The sequence below is a fragment of the Trichosurus vulpecula genome, chromosome 3, assembly GCF_011100635.1.
Source record: "Trichosurus vulpecula isolate mTriVul1 chromosome 3, mTriVul1.pri, whole genome shotgun sequence".
NCBI lineage: Eukaryota > Metazoa > Chordata > Mammalia > Diprotodontia > Phalangeridae > Trichosurus > Trichosurus vulpecula.
The window spans coordinates 249,109,662-249,133,559 of NC_050575.1; positions in this window are offsets into that span (position 1 = coordinate 249,109,662).

A 23,898-nucleotide genomic window follows, 5' to 3' on the forward strand; every position below is an offset into this window, starting at 1 on the left:
GTCTGCTCTCCTTTCATCAACGACAAGCCTTATCAGCACCCCATTACCCATCCCAGTGATCTCAAGATTCTCAGGGGTCCTTTTCTAGAAAGGGACTGTGGACAGGGGCCTAGAAACATCATTTTCATCATATCACAGCCCTAGCAAAGGACCTGTAATGACTTCTATTACCTACTCTAAGCCCAAACACCTAAACTTGCCTATCAAGATCATCCATAACAAGTTCTTTTGATTTTTTAACCCAGAAGCATAAAGTAAAAAATAATATATATATATATATATATATATATATATATATATATATATATATATATATATGATTACAAAGGAAACCAATTATTTTGAATTAGTAATCAAAGTTTGTTTTTTTAAAGTTCACAGACACCAAGTTAAGAATACTTGATATAGACCTTTCATTTTAATCTGGAAACTGAAGCACGTAGAAGACATAGCCATTTAAACCATCAAGGCACCTTAGCAGTCATCCAGGCCAACCTCTTCATATTTTCCTGATGAGGAAACAGATCTTGAGAAGGTGAATGACTTGCCTAATGTCACAAGAGGTAGCAAGTGGTGGAGATGAAATTCAATCCTACTTCCGACTACAGTATCCTTTCTACCACGCTGTTAGGGACTCACACAAGGTTACAAAGGTAGTTTAAGTAGTGGACACAGAATTCAAACCCAGCTCCCCTCAGTCCACTCCACTGCCTTAACTAGGATTTAAGATGTTTAGAAACTGGACTAAAGAGTCAGAAGTTTAGGAGAGGAGCAAGACACATTAAGAGGGAACAAGTATTTATTCAATTTGCCACTTATTAATTGGTTACCATGTGTAAGACTCTATGCAATAAGTATTGGGGATGAAAGATGGAATGTGACATTTTATGTCCTTGCCTTCAAGGAGATCACAGTTTCAAGGCAGGAGAGGGTAGAGAATTAGGACTTTACTAATATTCAAGTTTTTAGTAGAACTTAGGGTCTTGTGGAATTTGGGGTTACCTGGAGCTCACTGGAAAAGGAGAGACTGTGATCTAGTGGTAATGATGCCACCGTTGATGTTGTATGTACTGGGCCAGGCCTAACTGAGACTAGTTAAGTGATTCAAATTCTTAGAATACAGTGAAAACATTTATGGACAATACAATTCAATATAAACAATTTGATTTAAAAGATATGTTACTGATTTAAATGAACATTACTTCCCTCCTACATTGCATTTACCACAGCAGCAGTGCTGGATCAGAAAAAAATTCATTCAGGGTAGTACATATTCCACTAAACTTCAGGAGGTTGGAAAAGAGGGGAGAATTTAAGATAATTTTAAACTCTGTAGCTTGATAGGTGGAAATTTTAGAAGTGTTTCTGATATTAAAATCAAAGTCATACAGAGGAACAATTCTTTTCTTTGGGTGATGAAGAGTAGGAACAATGAATTCAGTATTTCATCTGTAGTGTTTGTGGCAAAGAGGAAATCAAGATTGAAAGGGGCATAGAAAAGTGGGGAAAGAGTAGCAAGAAACAGTACTGTGAGGATCAGGAATTTAAAATGATTCAAAGAGTCCATGGCCTCTGCCAGTTAACAATAAATAAATAACAAAAAAGCAAAAAAAGATAAATGTGAGATGGTCTTATATTTAAATATATGTGTGTATGCACATGTACACACATATATACATATGTATATCCTTTTCATGGTATCTTTTAATTTTTTTTCCTTTCCAGAGAATAATATATGATGTTGATATAAAAATATTACATCTTTTCTTTTTTAACACCTCCAAATATATTCCTTTTCCCTCCCCTCCTTAGAGAACCATCATTAATAAAAAATAAAATAAAGAACTGTGACTCCAAAGGATGAGTGATCAAGTGTTCTGTTCACCTCCTGTTAGAGAAGTGATGGTCTCAAGGTGCAGAATAAGATATATGACCAATGAAGGAATTTGTTTTGATTTATTATGCATATTGTTATGATTTTTTCCCCTTTTTTTCAATTTGGGGCTGGTGGAAAGAAGGCAGGAAGGTAGATTAGTCATAGGGTTGCCAAAAAAAAAAAAGAGAAAGAAATGAAATCGTTTAAACACAGAGAACAAAAGAAAGGCGAGAAGGAAACACAAGAACTCTGGATAGCTTTGAAAATTACAAGTTGACATGATTAAGTACTTAAAAGGGAAAGCAAGTTATATATAATAGAGATCTGCAAATTCATGTACCATCCTCTTGTGGGTCCTATTTTATATACGAAAATATTCATTTTATTTGGTACTTGTTTAGTTCAGAATATGTAAAATAAAATAAGTCATTTAACAAGCACTTATTAAACATTTACTGTATCTAAGCACTGTGCTAGGTATTAAGGATATAGATGTAAATAAAATGACACAATCTGGACTCTAAAGAACTTACATTCAGTCAGAATAAAAAGGGGTGGAGGGCATAAAGAAGCTAAGCCATTCTAAATGGAACATTAGCCAAGTTTAACAATATATTATGTTCCATACGCATAGTCCTTGACCTTTAAAAAGAAGAAAGGCAGGTTAATGTTTTCCTTTTTCCTCTACTCCAAAACTTCACCTTGATGTAATTTTTAAGCAAGTTTTCTTCTATTTTGCTTTCACAGATTTGTAATCTCACTTATAAGGGTATTCCCTATATTAGCAAAGATCAAAACCCCTTCAAAGCCATTTTATGCTGTATTTTTAAAAAATAAAACCTGCAAAGTATGTGCTGTCACTCTGCTATCATTAACTTTTACAAGGTGGTTGTACCAATGCTTTTTTTTTCTTTTACTATGTGATCCTGAATGTCATTTATGCTCAATTTTATCAATTAATTACTGATAATTTTCCTTTTCCTCTTACACCTCCACATATCTTTCTAATGTCCTTTTGTTCTTTGGAAATTTTTATTCTTTTAAGAGCATGTAGTTCTATGATTTATAGCTATGTGGCATTTCTAAGATAATATTGGTGCCTAATTGATAAATTTTTACATTAGTAAGAATCTTGGAATCATTGGAAGTCTTTCAGGTTTTTAAGAAGGTCCTATCCTGTCCCATTCAATTTTGGAAATACCTCATTGTATACCTTCAGTGCCTGTCTAGTATATTTATTATCATTTATATCGATATTTATGTTTGTCTATATCATTTCTATATCTATACCATGTCTATATTTCTACCTAAATATGTATATCTACATCTAATTTCTATCATCTTTATATGCTTCTGAAGAATGCATATGGCTCAGGATACATTATGTTAATATTATGTTATGTAATAACTACACTATATTAAATATGTTATGCCATGCCATATGCATATATTTTCTGGGCAATGTTCATTTTTTCCTGTGTGGACTGCTGGCCAATACTTTCTGAGTGTTTGTATTTCATATTGTATGGGGCCTGACATTCTGGGGCTTGATACATTCAGTCCAATGTCAGCTGTTAAGCTCCTTATCTTTAGGGAACCCCTTTCCTAGTTGGATTTTGCATGAAATGTCCTCTGAAATGGATAAATGCTTTTGGTGAATTCATATTTACATTTTATAACTTGCTGCCTGTTTCTACTCCAGTGATCATGGAAGAAAACATAGTGGGTTTCATACAGATTTTTTTTGTATAAAAAATTTAGCAAGAGATGGGATGTTGAAGAAAGTCTATGGATTGTGTGTTGCATTAGTTTATTTCACTCAAGATATCCTGAATTCTTCAAGGTCTGGCCCTTATTAGGGCAAGTGAGTGAAATGCTATGGATGGAAACTGGAAGAGTTGAACTGGAGGTAAGAGATCTCAGTCATCAGCTCAAATTTGATAATAGAAGCAAAGGGAGGGAATGAGTTCACTCAGAAGCAAGGGATAGAGAAAGAACAGAAGAGAACAGAGGACAGAATCTCCTATCTCCTGGGACACTAACAGGGACGAGGAGTTAACACAATTTAAATGCTCTCTGGTGATTAAAGATCATATAAGGCCTTAGGGGTCATCATTCTGAATAACACTTTACATTATACAAGATGAGGATATAAATATTAGACTGAAGGATATCGGGCAGAATCTGAATTGACCCTGGAGGTTCCTGGGAGTTGGCTTTTTGAATAAATCTCTGATAAAAGCTTCTTTGGTTGTGTTTTGCTCCATTCTGACAAAATCCAAGTGTAGAAAAATCCTTAGTTTTTTTGTCTCATTAATTGAGATTTATCATGATATCTTATTTTCATTAAAATTAACAAGATGACTTTTATAAAATCTCAGTGTCTAGTCACTCTAAACTATTGTTTTTCCTCTTGTTATTCATGAGTAACTCATTTATTTTAGATGTTGGGAATATTATTTCTTCCTTTGGAAGTTAGTATATTAGTTTATCAGAATCCTGACTCATGTCCCAAGGACTTGATATTTATCAGTCTTTTCTACCTATCTCAGGAAGCTAGCTTTTCCAGATGAGATTCAGAATCCTAAATCACCTTGAGGAATAATAAACATAGGGAAAAAATCTTCTTTGTCTTAGTGTTTTGTTGCTGTTCTTGTAAACATCGCATGCTAAAATAGTAACGAGATGGATTGAAATCTCTAGTCTGTAATTAAATTCTGGGGATGAGTTCTTGGCAAGAGAGACTTTTTAGAATGAAGTCCTTCTGTGTATTTCCTTTGGCAAATAGACTTTTCATGTTTATTATAATTTTTATGTATTATCTACATGACATGTGTCAAAGGCAAGTGTAAAAGTAGGTTGAAGGTTTTAAATGAAATTATTGCCCACACAGCCTAGTCCCCTTTATAGTCTACCACCATGGTACATTTGTTCATGCATTAATCATTTTAACAAAATATTATTGACTTGTTAATATGTGGCACTGGGCTGTACGCTCTGCATCCAACATCCATCCTCTGTCTCTGGATCCATAAATAAGGTGGAGTGATTGGCTTATTTTGCATCAGTAAACCAATATCCAGAGGTCATGTAACCATCCTGTGTCAAATCTCTGTTCTGCTAGCCCCATGACTCAAAGCCCTTTACAGGCCAGATGCTACATGGTACCCCAAGAGTCTCCCCTTTCTGCTACCCTCACATTCATGCCCTTTGCCTAATGCTATGCTTTCCCTCACCATATCTGCAGATTTCCTGGGATGACTTCACTCCACCAGGATAGATTATCATGTGCTTGTTCCTCAGTTCCTCCCCTGCCTCCAAAAATTGAATTTAATCTGGGTTCTAGAATTCCTAGTTATAATTTTGGATCTTTCCCTTTCCCAAATGATTATAAATTATTAATATATATTATTAATTAACATATTTATAATTATTTATAATTTATTTATGATCATTATATTAATATTTATAATTACTATATTATTAATTATAAAAAATGAAAAAAATATATAGCACAGTATGGTTTCTCTTCTTATTGTTCCCTTTTTCGACTATTATTGTCACCTGCACCCAAGTCTATCCTTTGAGAGTTTTTTTTTTTAAAGTGTAAAGAGTGCAGTGCTCAGGCAGTAAGGAGTCCTGGATTTATCACTATATACCTGTGTGATCTTGGCTAAGTCATTGTGCTTAATCTGTCAAATGAGGTGTTGGACTAGATAGACCACTTCTGTCTTGTCTATTTATATAGCTAACATTGATATAGCATCTACTACGTGCAAAATACTTTATAAATATTATCTCATTTGATTCTTACAACAACCCTGGGGTATAGGTGTTAGTATTATCTCCATTTTATAGTTACGAAATTGAGGCAAACAGAGGCTATGTGACTTGGACAGGGTCATATAGTTAGTATGTATCTGAGCACAGGTTTAAACTTGGTCAAGTCTTCCTGACTCCAGGTCTGATTCTCTATACTATACATGGAGCCATTTACCTGCCTAGATAGATCAATAGATATATCTGTCTATGTCTATGTTTATCATCTCTGTCTCTGTCTATCTCTATCTCTATCACTGTCTCTATCTTTATCTCTATGTCTCTCCATCAATTCATGGCTTGCTTGTTACTTGATAAAGGTCTTGTATCACCACGAAGGAGAATGGGAAGGAAATAAACATTTATAAAGCATCTTTGGCATTGTGCTAAATGCTTTTACAAATATTATCACACTTGGTCCTCTCAACAACCCTGCAGGGTAGGTGCTATTCTTATCCCCATTTTATAGCTGAAGAAAGTGAGACAAAACAAGGTTAAGTGAGTTACCCAGGATCACACAGCTAGTACATATATGAGGTTTAATATGACTTCAGGCCCAGTTTTCTAATCACTGTGCCACAAGCTAGCTGCCTATGACACATTATGGAGCAAATTTCATCATGCAACACTTTAGGTTGGAGTTTCTGAACCTAGGTTCTGTGTCCTTGTTCCCTCCCCCCCATATTTTTATAAGCACATTTAGCACGTATAATTGGTTTAATTTGTAATAGTATGCATTTTATTTTATGCATTCAAAAACTTTATTTTGAAAAGAGGTCCATAATTTTAATCATGCTAACAGAAGGATCCATGACAAAATAAAGGTTATGAACTCTTGTTATGGGATGTTTTGGGGCTTTCGCTAGCTTTTCTAAGTCCCTTTGCTCTACCCTAAATCTGTTTGTTAGTGACCGGCATTCCCTGGAATAAAATCCACTTCATACTTCTTATTTTCTCCACTGTGTATTTGGCAAGTTTGATAAAATGCCAGGAAGGATGGTGATTAGAAGATTGGCATAGAAGTCTTACTGCAAAAGGAATGGTAATTGTAGGGTAAGGTGTGCCAACCTTGTCAAAGTCCAAAGTTCTTTGGTCACTCTTTTTGTCATAGGCTCTCCATGTTTTCAGGGGGAACTTGGCTGTGGGAATAGAGGACCTGATAGGTGCACCATGGGTGTTGGAGGCAAGATGCCCAGTGATTATAATAGTTTGTTAGCTCACATCTGAAGTTTGGGGAAAAAACACACCAAAGTTTAATTTAGTTTGGCCTTTTCATTTTCTTCAGGAAGTTTTTCAGGGAAAATGCTTTCTGGGGTTTAAATTTAGAATGCTGCATGAAAGTCTAAAGAGAATCCCTTCTATTCTTCTGCTTTCCATATCTCCAGTCCCTCACCTGGGATCTCTTCATTCATTCATTTAATAAATATTTATTGAGCCCTAATATGTCAGAAGTATTTTGCCAGGTGCTATGTGGGCAACAAAGTTGAATGAGACATGTTACCTACTCTCAAGGACTTTACAGTTTAGTGGAGGAGAAACAGATGTACCCAGATAACTATAATGATAAGTGTAACATGGATGGATAGGCAGAGGGGTATAATATTCTATGACAATCCAGAGGTAGGAGAAATAGTTTCCAGTTCATGCAGGGCTGGCCTTCTGGAGAAGACAGCATCTTAGCTAGCTCATGAGCTTCTATCAGACTTGGGACAAAAGATTCATTTGAACCAATTAACACCATATGGAAACAATCATTTTCAGTATCTTCTGGGCTTTTAGCTACTAAAGGTGGAAGTATGTGGGGATATTTTAATTTTATGTGATTTTTTAAAATGAGCTTTATAATTTTTATCTGTCCACCAGCAGGATTTAAAAGGTCTTAGGACTGGACTGAAATTAATTGAGAGGTTGGTAAATCTATACAGAACCTTGATGCTTTTGATATAGAGAATGAATAATTAATTTCATTTTTCTGGTTAAAAGAAATCCCTCAGGTGCTTTTCTCTGTTTTCTGCTGAGGCTTAAATTTTTTAGTCCTCTGACAATGTATCACACCCTCCAATATGTCTTGTTTCTATGGAGACACCAATGAACTGCAGCTTGAATTCTTTGGCACAACATGATTTTAGGTTCCTTTAATGATGTTTCCAAAGCCCTTTTACATTTTTTTTCTTACTTTTATTTACATTTTTATTACAGTCACCGTTTTATATTTTCTCCATATTCACAAATATGTGGATGATTCGATTTCACTTAGATGTGCACTTGCACGTTACTAAATGCACATCTACCAAATAACCACTTTCCAACTCCTTTAGGAGGACTAAAATACATGTTTATTTCCTCCTACAGACAGGTATTTGTTTTTAGATAGCAGAGTGTAATAGATATTAACCAAAGAATTATTTTCTCTTATTCTCTGATCTTTGAGTCCAGGAGTGAGTTTTGTTAAACTCATAAAGGGTAGAGTTTCCACACAAGAAAGGACAATGTCTTCTATATTCTACTAACCCAGTAAAAATTGTTTCATGCCGATCCTATACCCCTTTTCACATTTCTCAACCTTCTGGAAAGTTGAGAAATGGTTTCTGAGAGTCCTCCATTCAGCTGCCAAAGTGATTTTCCTAAAGCTCAGGTCTGACTATGTAACTTCCCTCCCAATACTCAATAAAGTTGAATGGCTCCCTATCATCTTTAGAATCAAACACAAAATCTTCTGTTTGGTGTTCAAAGCTTTTTATAACCACCCCCTTTCCCCCCCCCATAAATTTCTAGTCTTTTTTCACCTACTTTTCAGTCCAGTAACACTGACCTCCTGGCTGTTCCATGAACACAACACTTCATCTCTCTGCTCTGACCATTTTCTCTGGCTGTTCCCCATGCCTGGAGTACTCTCCTTTCTCATGTCTACCTACTTCCTTCTCTAGTTTTCTTTAAGACCCAGAAAAATCCACCTTCTTCAGGAAGTCTTTTATAATCCCTTTTAAGACTGACTGGCAGAGAGATGTTCTCTTTTTCTGTGACTTTCTCCAAGATGAGAAATGGGAGTTTGGGTCTGAATGTAAGATGCAGCTTTTAGACTAGTGTTTTAAGTGTGATTTTAGATATCCTGGAATCTAGAGATCTGAGTTCAAATCTTGGCTCCAAGATTCAATATCATTATTATCCTGGCTAAGTTATTTTCCCTCTTAATCAGGAAGAGGATGGAAAGGGCCATACATTTCCAAATGCATCGAAAAGAGCATGAAACCGATTGTGCATTAGAGAAGCTAAATTCATTATACACTATGAACCTGTACTGGGATGACCTAGCACATCCTTTTTTCCACGGGACCTTTATTTCTCTGGCTCTACTCATTTGACCTCCAGGATAGCCTTTCTAGCACTTGGAGATAGTTCCTTGACCTCTTAACATGGATGGACAGATTCTTGACCTACCCACATTCAGGGACTTTCCCAGAAACTTTTTTCTTAACAAGATTGACTGAAAAAACAAACAAACACACACACACACACACACACACACACACACACACACACATATGCCTAGTACAGCAATTGTGACTATGAGATTTAAGAGAAAATTTTAGGTGAGGGAAATAGGGATGAGGAGGGGTGGTAGAGCCACAAACTTACTGGGGTCTAAGATAGTATTAGACTACTTAATTCCAAATGCTCAAAAGTATGAATTCTTTTTATTTTGCTATAAATTATTACCACATTTCAAAATACATTTCTCCCTGTCAAAGTCTCTTATTGATTACCTCTTTTCTCACAGTTTCTATGCTCTTGACTTTGTCTCTGGCCACTGTTAAAAGGGAAGTCAGCTGAATTTTCCTTTATTTCCACTCAAATTAGTATTTTTTGAAGAGGCAGTAAGGGATAATGGAAAAAAATTATGGGATTAGAGACAAGGAGATCTGGGTTTAAATTTCACCTCTGACCTTTATTACCTATGTCAGGGCTGTCCAACCTTAGGTTATCTTAGGGCCACATTAAAATAAAATAATTATTCGAGGGCCACACCCAGAATAAAGAATACAGTACATTAATAGAAAGTGGGGGAACCTGTGTCATCAATACGACAGGTGAAGGTGTGAAGCACTAAAGCAAATACAAAACAACAAAGTGACAACACAACAGTATAAAGGTAGGTGCGTCGTACAGACAGAACGCACCCCACAGATCGATTGAAAATTCTGTGCGATACATTCCGTCTGTATTACAGCTTAAAAACACCCAAGAAAATTAACATCAAGGAGACTATTTATTAGTGATGGAATTAAAAAATCTAATATGCATTGCATGCAAATTATTATTTTCTCTTTTGCTCATGAAAATTAAAACCCACAGGCGGGTTGCATAAAATCGCACTGTGGTCCATATTTTGAACACCTCTACCCATGTCATTCTGCACAAATCATTTAATCTCCCTGGTCCTCATATATAGGACTTGGGGAGCAATGTGGATCAATGGAAAGTATTGCATTTAGAGTCAGAAAAACTAGTTTTGATTGCTATCGCTGTCACTTCCTGACTGGGTGACCTGAGATATTACTTAATACTTTTGGTCCTTAGTTTCTCCATCTGTAAAATTAGGATATTGAACTAGATGACTCACACCCTCATTCAGCTCTCAAACTACTTTGATTGCATTAAAAACAGTTTACAGGTTTTCACAGAATGCATTTCCTCTCATTCATCTAAGTATAGGTGATAGAAAAATAATTCACAATAGAATAGGTGGGGATGCCCACAGAATGCTCTACCGCCTCACCTCCACCTTCTAGAATTCCGGCTTCTTTCAAGTCTTACCTAAAGTGCCACTTTCAGCAAGAGGCCCTTTGTAGTTCCCTTAGCAGCTTTCCACTCCAAGGTCACTTTCCATTTAATTTGAAAGTATCTTGTATATGCCTACTCATTCAAATGTTGCTTCTCCCGTTAAAATGTAAGCTCCTTGAGGACAGTGACTCTTTTTGATTTTCTTTTGTATCCTTAGCACAGCAGAGTGCCTTACACATAGAAAATCCTTAGTTCACCTTTATTATTTGACTGATTCTTAAAATATTCATACTAATATCAATATGGCTTTATCTCATCCTGCAGTCTAAATATGCCCAACAAGACTTTTCCCACTCGAATATGTCCAAAAGAAACCAACCTGCATAGAATAGGATATGCCATAAAATTATGTATATTGGAAAAAGTTATTTAAAACAAAAAACCAAACTAGAATGAAAGATTATCATTTCTGGGCAATTAACACTCCAAGATAAGATGTTTTCTCTAAACTCCATAAGTACTCTCAGTATTTTGCACTGCTCACAGTAATAAATGTTTTTGAAATGATGATATAAATATTTCTTTGTAGTTCATTATGAATTCTTTTGGACCCTTTTCCTGTGCCTCAACACTATATTAGCCCTAAGACTAGTCAGAACTAGTCATGGAATTTTAAAGAAAAAAGGGAATTTAGAGATTATCTGGTCCTGCTACTAAGTATACTTAACGAATAATTGGTGGTGTTTTGAAAACAATGATGTATTGAGTTGTATTGTTGAGCTAGAAAAGTCAATACAAGCTTTAAAGCTACATATCTTATCACAGGAATATTTTTTAGGAGATCTGGTTTGTTTGTCATAATGTGTTCTAAAGAATTATTTTTCTCATGTTTTTTTCACAATACTGAACATGCTTTTCTCATAAAAATATTTTTAATATGCACTTTCCTGAAAAATTCAGGTGAAATTGTAACTTTTTCCTCCTTTTGTTGTTTATGTACCCCACACAGGGTCTTCCCTACTCCCACCAAGAACATGCAATTTTTAATTAAGATCTCTTGATCATTTTTTGAATGGTTTGGCTCTGGTTTTTCTTCTGAATGTATTTTGATTAAATTCATGAAAAAAATATTAGGGTCTTGGTGACTAGAATCTTGCTGGAACATTTCGTAGGATGATGTGCAACCAAATGCTTTATAGAGATTTCACATTTATGAATTTTTTATTAAATATCTGGTTTGTTTCTGTATTAAACTTCTGCTATATTATTAGATGTTTCTGAGATTCACTGCATTTTCTGCAGATGCAGAAGTATCATGATTTCAAATATATCTTTATTAAAGTAATCTAGAGATGGATCAAAGTGTATTGGAAAAAAATTGGATTTGGAATCAAAGATCCTGGGTTAGAATTATGTTTCTGTGGCTTACCACTTCTGTGACTCAAGGAAGTCACTCTTCACTTGGCTGGGCCTGAGATCCCCTATCTGTAAAATAATGTGGCTTGACTAGATGATCTCTAAGCTCCCTTTAACTTAAATTGCTAAAATAATACACCTGGAGTGGATAGGCAGGAATAGACTGGTTGGTCTCCAGAGGTTTCTTCCAGTCGTAGGAACTCATGAAGTACATAGCTTTTTCAGTTCAATCAATTGGCATTTAAGTTTTATATCTTTGTGTCTCTCTGTTCTGTGATAAGTTTCAGAGCAATTGACTGATTTTTTTTTCAGCTGCTGTGATTGGCTCAGTGAATTGATCCTGTCTATGCCAACTCTCCATAGAGTCATCTTTAATGCATCTATGATTCTCTTGCTCCTTGGCATGTGCCAAAATATTGTTCTTTTCAACTTCACAGTGTCTTTCTAAATTTAACACCAGGAACACATTCCCTCCCATGGAAAACTTGGAAAAAAGTGACGTGAACTCCAAAGTGATTTCAACATAGTTTGACTTCAGATATATGGGAATCTAAAAATTGGGTTTGAATTATTGCTCCTCCAATTGGTAACCAGGAATGTCACTTCACCTCTCCTAAACCTATTTCTACCTGTATAAAATGAAAATAATAGTAATTTTTACCCTGACTTTGGAAGGTTGTTATAAGGAAAACTGACCCACTAATATAGGGCACTACTTAAATGTAATTTATTATAGCTAAGGAAAAAAGAGTTAGTAGAAAAGACACACATAATTAAGGTTCTTGTTGGACATGGTGGCTTATCCCCCGATACTGGGAGAGGCTGAGGCTGGTGGATTACTTGAATTTTTGAGCTGCAGTTAGGGCAAAAACTGATTGGGTCTCTTCATTAAGGTCAGGGCAAATTCGGTGAGCCAATTGGAGCAAAGGGTTACAATACTGCCTAAGGAGGGGTGAATCAGCTTAGATTAGAAAAAAAAAATAGAGCAGATTAAAGCTTCTGTGCCAATTAGTATTGGGATTGGTCCATGACCTGCCACTGTACTTCCAATTTAGGTGAGTTAGGGAGACCCAGTCACAAAAAAAAAAATCTCAAGACATGTCTGACTTTTACTTTGTGATTTAGTTTTTTCCTCTAAAACAAAATGACTTCTATCCTTTCCCCCTCAAATTGGTGTACTCCTCCTAGAACTTAGCAAGAATCAAAGATCACAAAACCATAAGGATTTATTTAGTTATAATCTAGTAATTCAGCATTGTGTAAAGACTGAGTGGTATAACAGAGTAGGGACTTGGAGTCAGAGGACCTGGCTTCAAATTCTCCACCACCACCACCATCATCATCATTATCATCATCAACAAAACAATAGGTAGAATGTATTTCGTGTTTTAAGGTTGGCCACATGCTTTGCAAATATCATCTCATTTGGTACTCAAAAAACCCCTGGATGATAGGGTCTATTTTTATGCCCATTTTACAGATGAGAAAACAGGTAAGCAGACAGTAATCATTTGCCTTGGATCACATAGCTAGAGTCTATGGCAGAATTCAATTACTCAAGTCTTCCTGGCTCCAAGTGCAACATTTTGTCTCTTGCACCATCTAGCTACCTTGTATCTGCTCGTATCTGACACTTGATAGCTTGAGCAAGTCATTTAATCTCTATGTGCATCAGACAACTTCCTAGGAATTATCTACCAAGTCATAGAAAGTTTGTACATCTTGTAGGTAGAGTGAGTTTCCACACCAGGTGCTCATCATGTAGACAAAGTCACATTCCTCCAATGTGTTCCCTTTTGGCAACACAGCAGTTTAGAAAATAACTCTTGTAGAGTGCTCCAGTCTATTACAAGAGTGCCTGACTCCATTACAGTTGAATGAGATGACTCTAAGGTCCCTTCTGCCTCTAAAATCTTAGGCCTTTATGACATCCTGGGGATAATTTAAAGACAAAGACTAAGGGGAGGAGAGATGGGAACAAACATTTTATCAAGCACTTAAAATGTGCCAGGCATTATGCTAAGTGATTTACAATCATCTCCATTGATCTTCACAAAAACCTCGGGAAGTAGGTGCTATTATTATCATCATTATACAAGTGATGAAACCGAGGTAGACAGAAGTTAAGTGAATTATCCAAGGTCATATGGCTAGTAAATATCTGACACAAGATTTGAACTGAGGTTGGGTTTTTTTTTGTTTAATTTTTGTTTAACTTCAGGCACAATGCTCTATCCTTTGTCCTACCTAGCTACCTCAAAGATTAAAATAATCCAGAATGTGTACCATGAGTGATCTCTGGTCTATATGAAGATCCAAGACAATATGGCCCAACTCTCCAAGGGAATCACAGGCATTGTACGTTGCTTTCACCTTATAAATTTTCTTATTTAAGAAGTAAAAGGTGGAGCAAAGGTGGAACTAAAGTTGATTCCCTTTGTTAACCCCACTCTGGATGTTTTCATAATGATCAAGAAGGCTATGTATTCTAAATGGCTCACTTATTTAGGCTGAAAAAATGATATTTCAACTCTGAAAAGTACACAGTCATAGCCATGAAAAGCAGCATTGTGTGTGAGTGGATTGAGAGCTACCCTCAGAGTCAGGAACATCTAGGTTCAAGTTCCATTGCTAACACGAACTGGTGATATGACCCTGGGAAAGTCACTTAACCTCTTACTATCCCAGGCAATTTTCTAGGACTAAAAAGTACAATCAGGCAATAAAACTTTATTAAGCACATTCCAGGCACTGTGGCAAGCTATGGCAATACAAATAAAGATGAATGATAGTCCCTGCTCTCAAGGAACTCACAGTTTAATGGGGAAAACAATAAGAAAAAAAAGACAATATATAACAGTAAAAATTGGAGATAATCAACAGAGGAAGCATTAAGGAAAAAGAAAAAGGCCTCTAGAAGAAGCTGAAACTTTGTCTGTTAATTGAAGGAAGCAAGGAGATGAAGAGGGAGAATTCCAGACTTGGCAAGGGGGAGTGCCCAGTGAAAATGCACAGTATTTACAGAGATAGTGCCTTCTGTAAGAAACATCAAGAAGCCAGTTGGAGAACAGGTGCAATTCTTCATTGATAGAGGTTTCCTTATAGGGAGGCTCCTGGACTAAAGCAGTGTGAAAGAATTGAGACCAATTGTAAATGAAACAAATAAATTGTATTTATCCATCCTTTTGCATCTTGAATATTATTTTTGAATGACTAATTTGCTGTGTGTCTCTGGACTAATGCTATTTCTTCTCTGGGCTTGTAAACTGATCTACTAGATGACATCCAGTAAAAGGAAGCTCCTTGAAAATAGAGATTTTTTTCCTCAGTACCTTGCACATAGGATTAATAAATGCGTGATGAATGAATGAATTTTAAGGTCCCTTCTAACTCTAACATTTCTTTGGTTCCATAATAAGGCAGCACAGTGCTCATGAGGACATATGCATTCAAAAATATCTTGCATTGAAGATATACTAATAAAAAACAGGTCATGGAGCTTATGTTGGAATTAGTGATGCCATAATACTTGTAGGAAACATAGTACCAGATGGGGTAGTACTCTATATGTTAGACTGGAAATAAGGAGAAATGGATTCTATTTCCAATTCTGCTACTATGTAAGCCACCTGAGATTCAATCACTTCACTTAAAAAGAATTGTACTGGATAACCGTCAATGTCCCTTTCTAATTCAAAATTCTGTGAATATCACTTCCCAAATTTCATGATACAGAAGACTGCAATCAACATATGGAGAAATATTTGAATGGGCAAAGGATCAGATATTTCTTTTTTAAAAATATTATTTATTTATTTGTTTTTAGTTTTCAATATTCACTTCTATATAATTTTCAGTTCTGAATTTTCTCTCCCTCCCTCCACTCTCCACTCCCCAAGATGGCATGCAATCTGATATAGGCTATACGTGTGCAATCATATTAAATGTATTTCCACATTAGTCATGTTGTAAAGAAGAATTAGAATTGAAGGGAAAAACTATGAGAAAGAAGAAACAAAAAAAGAGAAAGGAAATAGTATGCTTCAATCTGCATTCAGACTCTATAGTTCTTTATCTGGATGTGGATAGCAGTTTCCTTCATGAGCCTTTTGGAATTGTCTTAGAAGGGATAAATTATTTCAATAGTAATGGGGAACATCGTGTTTGGCAGGCGGATCACAATAAGGCTATGATTTAGATTAAAAAGTCCTGGGGAGTTCCATCAAGCATACAGATGTGATGTAACTTGTCAAGTGTCACATGGTTAGTAAGTGTCAGATTCAGGATTTGACCTCAGGTGTTCTTGACTCCACGGCCACTATGACCGACCACACTGCCTCTATGGGAGGAAGTATGGATCAACATTTATCTCATTTTACTCACTGATCATGTACCTATTAATTTTTAAACAAATAAAAAGCATCTAAGATAGGAAAATATTGTTATGATGGAATTCCTTAGTGAAAGAGGTTATATTTTACTGCACCTATTTTGAGATTCTTATGGCAGCCATTGTGTTTTATGTATTTCTAAAGGCAACTCATCTTGCTTATTTGCCTATTTGCCCAACTGTTTTTTTAGCTTCTCGATAAGTTGTATTAGTGAAAGTTGGATCAAAAACAGATGATGTTAATTCCATTTCTTTTTAATTGAGTCATTTGGCTTTGTTCCTTTGAGTGAATAGGGTGATAACATTTTCTCAGGCTGGTTGTGTATATACGTGAAGGGGGAAGGGTGGGGAGAGATCAGGCTTGTGCAGACATTTCAAATCCCTGCTACTCTCTGAAGGTTGAGGTCAGGATTTTTTGTATTTTCATCCCTTTGACCTAATCACCTGAATCTACCTGTATTGTGAATATCTCTACCATGTCCTTAACTGAGCAGCTTTTTGTTATAGATTAACTTCCTGGGATATATTTTATCTGAATCTATTTTCTTATCTGGCATTGTGTATCTGTAGGTCCACTAGATACCCACTAAATGCTTGCTGAACTTCTTGATTTATCTGTGCTAGTGTGGGCATTTTATAGATTTTGCATGTCCTTTAGAAACTTATAAGTACAGTAGACTTGCTTGTTTTGTAATTTAAGGGCTGGGTTTTTTGTTTTGTGAGGACTCCCTTTTCTCTGTCTTAATAGATGGTCTTTGAGAACCTCTGAGAACCTCTTAGCCAGTCTGGTGATGAATGATTTAAGTAACCTGGTCCTCGCATGACAGACACATGGTCTATCACTGAACTCTTACTCAAAGACTCAGTTTGATAGGATGCTTTCAGATCTTGCACGGGCATAGTTTTTGAGAGACAAAATTCATCTTCAAGACACATGGCACAGTGGAAAGAACAATGAATATGGAGTTGAAAAGGGTCTTGATTCAAATCTTCAATCTACCTACTTATCAGTATGGGTTTGGGCAAAATGTAACCTCTCTGGACCCATATTTCCTCATATAAAATGAAGATGTTGGATTAGATGGACTCTAGATCCTATGATGCCATGGGGCATGGCAGGAGACATTGGTAGAAAAAGATATATAAATACAGGTGCATATATAAACAAATATATCTTAAAGGATATAAAATCAGACTGCTGAATCTATTTTTAAAAAGGATACGATCTTGAGTGGGTCAAGATTGGATCCCTTTTTCCCCTTCTCTTGGAAAACTATTTCACTGTGATATATTCAGTAGTTCACCCCTCCCCCCAAGAATTTACACTCTAAGTAAATTAATAGACTCAGCAGAAATGATTTAGCACCTTATACTAGTTGGCCATAGTATTAGCGGGCTCTTTAATAAATGAAAGAGCAAACACGTTAAAGCAGATAATCAAAGATATTGCTGACAGCAAGCATTGTGTGCTTGATTTTCTGTGTTCTTAAGATCCTTAAAGCATTTTTGTTGAGCTATTAACATCATTCCATTCTGTGGTTAGTAGCTCTCAAACAAGGTTATGCAATCTGGAACTTTCTCTGCAAGAATGACTTTGTCAACGCTATGATGTGGACATTAACGACAAGTCTTGATTCACTCAATATGATTGATATGTTATCCAAATCATCAAGGGAGATAAAAAAATAAGTGAGTCTCTTGGAATGATAACTGGAAACAGCAATTTTGATTTCAGAAGGAATGAATAATTCTGTTTTAAATTATATATCTGTACAATAAGGATTTGTTGACATTGGAAATTGAGTAGACATAGTCCCTCCAGGGGGTGTTTGCAATACTCTTTGAAGAAACTTTTGCAAATTGTCACAAAATTCTTTGCATGGTGTCTATGCTTAAATTTTAGACTTAATTCTTTTGAATTTGCGGTCTGCAAGTGAGAGGAGTTAGGAGCAAGATTCAAAATTTAAAGACCCTAGACCCTATTTTCTGATGTATACACATATCAAGGTAATGGAACCATAAAGCTGGCTAAAGCAGCCTGGAGTGGTATGTAGAGGGCTGGATTTCTTTATTATTCAGTATAACTTGATCAAGTCATGCCTCTCTGAAATATACTGGCTGTGTGATCTTGGGCTAGTCATTTAACCTCTTAGTGCTGTAGAAAATCCTCTAAGACTAAAAGCTATGGAAAAAGGTCAGTCTGTATTGGTGCTGTCATTTCCTTATTGGGAGCTCCCTTTTAAATGGATCTCTGATCTCATGAATTTCAAGGACAGAGGTCACAACCTATCCATTCCTACCTGTCTATATATGTTGGGTCCACCATATATGTTGGGTCACTTGTTGCTGACTTTGCATGGACACCAGTACAGTATTATGGCTGGCCATCACTAGTCTTCCAATCTACCCATTTGATCAGTCTTTCTGTTATAAATTCTTTTATGATATTTTTATCTTTTTTGGAGTTTTTCATCAGTTACATGTTGCAGACTTCTGACACCTACCATATATGCCTTTCCTTGCCCTTTGTGTAATACTCACCTTTAGTTCTTCAGAGGCAGTGGTATTCTAGTCTCTCTGCTACATAGCAACACTAAACCACTGCATTGAAAAAATGGCCATTTGCTTTTATGAGATTCTGAAGAGGTCAATAAAAGTGCTTTGCAATTTCCTGAAATAATTCCAGCCTGCTCTTTTCTTTTTCAATTCTGGGCTCAGTTCATTGCCTATCTGTACTCTCTGTGTTATACATGCTGTTGGACAAAATCTATTACATTTCAATACATGTTAAAAATCTGAGCAATGGATGTTATTCATCCATTTAGTCTCTCCTATGTGGATGGAGAGGCCAACTATATTGAGTCATTAACGATCTCCTCTAGGAGGCTTTGTGATATATTGGGGGTTTGCTACAGTCAGTGCAATGTCATCTGTAAATGAGGGCATCTGGAGACCCTCACCATCTTATAGGAAATTCATCTTCAAATTACAGTCTGTATTTGAAATCTTCTATAACTGTGGTAAATATTTATGGTGAGCATACATCACCATTTTATGCCTTGCCTGACATTTATTATCAGAGGATCATTGAACAGCCATTTCTGCTGGTATGTCTTCAAAGCAATCCCAAATAATATTGCCACATGAATGGGAAAATACTTTGCTGTTAGTTGAATACCTTTTTAGTAATCAAAAAACAATAAGCCTATTGCTATATGATTTTCTTTGCATCTTTCAGTCAATTGCGAAATGGTAAAGTCGTGGTCCAGTACTGGATAATACTTGTGAAAGTCTTATTATTTTCTACTAATTCCATTATAGAAAATACTCTCAACTGATGTATAGAGGACCCTCATAAAATTTTGTAAAGGTTTGATAGTAAGCATATAGTTCCATAATTGTTAATGTTCTCTCAACCATTTTTATTTGATATTAATAAAGTTTAAGACCCTTTCACATCTTTGGTATCTTCCTCACCTTCAGTTACTTTGCATTTGGATTCTTCAATTGCTTCATGATAGTTTTGATTCCAGCAGAAATCTGCACTCTATACAATCGATCCAATTTGTCTACTTTTTCCGTTTTGCTTTTCTTTAGTGCCATTTCCAACTCTTCTATAAGCACCTCAGAGACTGTGATATGAAGGGGGAAGTGTGCTAGTTCCACTATCATTAATGGAGACGAGAGTTTATTGAAGTAGTTTTTCAAATCTTTTCCACTTGTCTTCTAGTTGTAGTTCTCTTTCCATTTTTATTCTCGACTATCATTGGAATAACTTTGCTTAATTTTATATCTTGCCAAGCTTTCTTTAAATTGTTTTTAACCTCTACTGCTTCTCTTTGTTTTATCAGATGATACTACTTATCATAGTCCAACATCCTTCTTCCAAGATTTTACAAACAAGTTTATATTCTGACCCATTACTGTCTTTGGCTGCTGTCACTCTCTCTTTGGCAAGAAAGTCAAATATTTGCTTACTAAAGCACTTTCTGGGCTCTATTGTAACAATTAATTTACACCTCTGGATGAAATTATCATATTCAGCATCAATTTCATTTCTGTCGTGCATTTCCCATTTTTCACTTTAAATAGCTTATTTAAATCACTTAAGGTCAAATTTTTCTAATAACTATTGTTTTTATTACAAATTGTGGTCTTCGCTCTGAAGAGTCAATGGTCTTATTGCAAACAGGCAGCTGACTCAGGGCTAACTCCCACATTCTTGATTGGTCCTTTTGGGACTATTTAAATGTAGCCAAGTTTTAGTCTTTGCTTTATCATTTGGTGCTTGCCCTGTGAAGGATCCATCAATTCATTTTTTTTTTGAAGAAAGTGCTCATGAAATAGAGACATGAGGAATCTGTATAATCTATAAGTCTTTGGCCTCTCTTCTTTTTTTTTTCTCCTGAACGATACTTTCCCATATATTTCGCCCCTTTACCCACCTTTGCATTGAAGTCCACGAGATTTAATTTGATTTGATGTAATTTGAAGGACCTTATCTGGTTCTTCGTAGAATTTTCTACCAGTTAATTTTTAGCAACCTATGGTGGTATAAAAGCTGAAATTATTTATTATGGTGGTTTTGCAAATCTTATCATTAGTAATGTAGTACAAGACCACTAACTGTCCCATTAAAAATATTTCATGTAGCTTTTGAGCAAATGATAAAGCATACTCTGCCAATTCCTTTCTCTTCCTTTCCAAATTCCTATGAGCTACCCCTGCAGCTTTTATCTTTCTTCTGATGTTATTCATCCTAAGAATATCAAGATTGATATGACTTAGCTCCTGCTGTAATATATCTACTCATTCTGCAATGGACAAGGACTTCACCTTTACAGTACCAAGAGTCAGAGATTTTCCACTCCTCTGGCATAGTCTTTGAGATGCCCCCAGGTTCACCTCCATAACATAATATAGCTTGAAGTAGGGAACTACATCATAAACCAGTGAAATTAGCGTCCTAGGCCAAAAAAAAAAGCAGGCTAGGGGAATCTTATGACCTAGTTTAAGCCTGAGGGGAACAATCTATTCTAAAGTATAATTAAAAATGGATTCATCTCTGAAGAATAAGCAAAGCCTTTTTAATGATTAAGAAATATATAGTAATAATTAATAATAACTCCAAAGTATATAGTACTTTAGAGTTGGCAAAGTCACATTACATATTATTGGATCTTATCGGATCCTGACAACAACCTGTGATCTAAGTGCTATGTATCCCTATTTGACTGATGAGGACGCTGAACCTCAGAAAGCATAACTAACTTTGTGAGGGTAACACAGCTAACAATGGTCTACATTAGGACTCCTACTCTTGTTTTTAAGATAAGGGGAGAGAGAGAGAGAGAGAGAGAGAGAGAGAGAGAGAGAGAGGGAGAGAGGGAGAGAGGGAGAGAGGGAGGGGAGGAAAGGGGAGGAAGTGTGACAGAGGAAAGGAGAGAGAGATTGGAAAATAATCTCAAAGGGAAAAAACATAGCAGCTAGAGGTGGGGTGTGGAATTGGGAAAGGCTTTCTACAGAGAGTAGGATTTGAACTTCATCTTAAAGAAATCCAGGGAAATTAAGCAGCAGGGGTAATGGGGCAGAGCATTCCAGGCATGGGAAAGATGATGGTTGGAGTGTCACATTCAAGGAATGGCAAATAGCCTTGTGTAGCTGGAATGTGAAGGGCAGTAAGTTCTAAGACTTTGAGACTAAAAAGGTATTAAGGGTCCAGGTTATGAAGTTTTAAATGCCAAAGGAATTTATATTTGATCTTAGAGGCAACAAGGGGTCACTGGATTTTACTAGGGGAGGTAGTGACATGGTCATAGCTATCCTCTAGGAAAATCACTTTGGCAGTGAGTAAAGAATGTGTTTGAGTGGGCAGAAGTTTGAATCAGGGAGATCAATTAGAAAGCTATTATAAGAATACAGGCAGGAGGCGATGAGGGCCTGAAATAGGATGGAGACTGTAAGAACAGAGAGGAGAAGGTGTATGAGAAAGATGTTGTGAAGGCAAATGCCAATATTTGGCAGCATTTTGGATATGTGGGGTGGGTGAAAGTGAGGAGTCACTTAGACCTGGGTAACTAGAAGTCTGGTGATTCCCTCAACAAGCAATATGGAAATTCAGAAGAGGGAAGGGTTTGGGTAGGAGAAAGTGAGTTGGGTTTTGGATATATTGACCTTGAGATATCTATAGGACATTCATTTTGAGATGTCAAAAAGGTAATGTGGGACTCTAGTTCAGGAAAGAGATTGATGGGATATGTGGGTCTGGGAATCATATGCTTAGAAATGATAACTGAATCCATGGGCATTGATGAGATCACTAAGAGAGAAAATATAGAATGAGAAGACAGCGTAGAACAGAGCCTTAGGAGATTCCCAGGGCAAGTGGGTGTAACATGAATGAAGAACCAGCAAAAGAAACTGAGAAGAAACAGTCAAAAAGCAAGAAAACAAGGAGAGCAGTGTCAAAGTATTCAGGACAGAATACCTAGGAGGAAGTGATCCACAGTGTCAACCATTTAGAGAAGTTAAGAAAGATCAAGTTTTGTTTTAAAAGCCATTAGATTTGGCCATTAAGAAATTATTGGTAAGTTCAGAGAGGGCAGTCTCAATTGAATAATAAGGGTAAGGGCTAGATTGGAGAAATTTTAAAAGGGACTAAGAGGAGAACAAGAGAAAAGACTTAGTGGATATGACTTTTTCAAGGATTTTATCCAAGAAGGGGAAGAGAGATATAGAAGGATAGCTAGTAGGGAGGATAGGGAATTTTAAGGATGGAGGAGACATGGGTGTGTTTGTAGGTAGAAGAAAAGAAGCCAATAGTTCGCTCTTCTCAACAATACAAGGTTCAAAGACAACTCCAAAGGACTCAAGATGGAGAGAGCTATCCACATCCAGAGAAAGAACCATAGAGTCTGAATGCAGATTGAGGCAAACTATTTGCTCTCCTTTTTTTTCTTTTTTTTTTTTTTGGTTTGGGTTCTTCTTTCTCCTGATTCATTCCATCGGTCATAATTCTTCTTTACAACTTCACTATTGTGTAAATAAGTTTAATGCAAAGTTATATCTAGAAGATATATCGGATTCCATGCCCTCTTGGGGAGGGAGGGGGAGGGAAGAAAATCTGGAACTCAGAATCATGCAAAACTGAGTGTTGTAAACTAAAAATAAAAATCTTAATTGAAAATGTAATTGTGAAATATTTGACTAAATAAATAAAAATATAATAGAAAAAAAGGTAACAGAAGAGTGAGGATAAAAATAGAAGCATTCTACTAGAGAATATAGGAAGGAATGGGATAAGTGTCCTTGACTTAAAGAAGGGCCACCTCTTAATATGAGACTGCAATGAAGGAGGAGACAAGGGAAGATATCCAAATTAAGTTAGATAAGGAGGAGATAAGAAGTCAGTTTTTGGGAGATGGCATAATTTTTTTTAGTGAAAAATTAGGTGAGGTCTTCAGCTGAGAGGGTATGTGAGTAGGTGATGGTAGAGCCTTGAGAAGAGATGAGAGTTTTGGAATAACCACTCTGGAGAATGAGATAATGAATCAATTAGGTAGGAGAATGATGCTTACCTTGATGCAAAGAAGACCCAGTTGAGATTAAATAACAT